Source organism: Triticum dicoccoides, chromosome 3A, assembly GCF_002162155.2.
Source record: "Triticum dicoccoides isolate Atlit2015 ecotype Zavitan chromosome 3A, WEW_v2.0, whole genome shotgun sequence".
Lineage (NCBI taxonomy): Eukaryota > Viridiplantae > Streptophyta > Magnoliopsida > Poales > Poaceae > Triticum > Triticum dicoccoides.
In genome coordinates, this window is record NC_041384.1 from 766,623,155 (window position 1) to 766,625,098 (window position 1,944).

General features: G+C 36.3%; 1 long non-coding RNA gene across 1 annotated transcript; it reads left to right on the plus strand.

Moving 5' to 3' along the window:
- The first annotated feature begins 253 nt into the window (after positions 1 to 253).
- Positions 254 to 735, plus strand: LOC119273749. The gene is made up of 2 exons (XR_005134963.1): positions 254 to 347; positions 494 to 735. It is a non-coding gene; the product is annotated as an uncharacterized LOC119273749 (long non-coding RNA).
- Positions 736 to 1,944: the final 1,209 nt, after the last annotated feature.

Consider the following 1,944-nt stretch of genomic DNA (forward strand, 5'->3'; position numbering starts at 1 on the left):
AACAACGTCTAATGTGCGACTACTCAAATGATATGCTATTGAATGCTAGATTTGATGATAACACTTTTAATGGAGCTCAATTCAGAATATCTACAGAATTTATGTTGGCATAAATATGGAAAATATAATCAATTATATGGATATCATATTTACAAATTGAAAAGATCTTTCGGAATTAATTGAGTGATATGGTAGAAAATGCTCTCTACCTACGAGTCTATATATAAAGATACGATCACGTATGCTTGTGGACGCCGGGAATAGGAAAATTTAGTCTGCGCTTATGGAGGGGAAAGTTATTCTTGTTTGCCTTATGGTGCTTGTGCAGCTAGGAAACTCCATTGATGGTAAGGAATCAATCTCCCTATCCATGTATGTTTACTTTCTCCTGTAAACAGGATTAGAATAATAATATTGGCAGTGAAATTGCACGAATTTCTTTGTAATTTTCTCAGTTTGGTCTTCTTTTAATGATGTGCATTCTTGTCTACAGATCATTGCGAGATGCGAACTATTCTTTCAAGTCCTAAGTGCACAGGCTCAACTTGCCAGACGGCCTGCCAAAAAATTTGGGGACCTGACGTCAAGAGAGCTGAGTGTAGGGTTGTCGACCATCACAAGTATTGTGACTGCATCATCTGCTACTAGAGTTGCACTGAATGGAAAATGTTAGGATCCAATAATAAAATCTTCGTGTGCAATATATTGATCACCAATTTTGGATGTTCTATTTTATTTTGTCGTGTGCAATATTTTTTCCTCAATCATGGCAATACACTGAAGGCCGGGAAAAAAAAGTTATATCTAGATCCGTAGACCACCAGTGACGAGTACAAGCACTAAAGCTTGCCGAAGGATATTAAACCAAAAAACAATGACAATAATTAATCTTTTTAGGCCCACTAGAAAATGTGGAGGACTCGATCAGTATGTTGGTTTCCTTGGTCATCTATCTACTATATAATTAAAATAGAAGACAAACAAGCCGTCACCTTAATCCACATATGCTAAAAAAATAGTATCCATTGATTTTAATTATAACGGTTGAGATAAAAAGATGAAGAAAGTTACGTAGAACATCTATTGGGTACAATCTGTCACGTACAAACAGATATGTATTCACACAGGAGCCAAACACAATTATATTAATAGGAAAAAAGGGTGTAGTCTGACGGGAGCCAAACAGGAATAACAAGGTGAAAAAAAAAGCAGTAGTCCGGTTGGCACACGTAATAGGCACCAGCGTGAGCGAGGTGCAATTTGTATTGCCGTCCAAAAGTATAAAATCATGACATCATCGCTCATGTCATTTATCAATTAATATGGGCAGCTTTATCTATTAGCAATTTGGTAAGCATATTGTATACAATAGATTTGTATCAGATACACATGTTTTTAGATTATAAAAGTAAAAAAGGTTCTCATATACATACATATGTCAAAATTCCGTAAATAGTTAATTTTTATATCTATTATATTATTATTAAGACAGTAGAAAAAGAACGATGGAGATTTAATGCACTAGAATTAAGAGGTTTGAACGGTCCAGATTTATCATCATAAACACACCGATGTGGCCATGTGCTAAAAGCAGTTTTTTCCAGGGTTGCTAAAAACAGTCAACCAGGCTAAATATACGTCCCATGAAAAAAAAACTAAATATACGTATTTAAGTTAGTTATGTTCCAGCTAAAGAAAAGGAGGTCACATGCACGTGTACAACTTGACGCTTTTCTTTTCTTTTGAAAGCATACAATTTGATAGTTAGTTACCGGATTGATTCCTGTCCTGATTGATTTTTGTTGGCAAATCAGGTTTAAGAGTCGTGATCGTATTGGAGTAGGAGATACTGTCCAATCTTATGTAGTAATAGGCAGCCCGGCCAGCAAACCTGCACGCATCTGCCGCGTTCCGCGTCTTGGTAGGACGAGGAGGCCGCGAAGA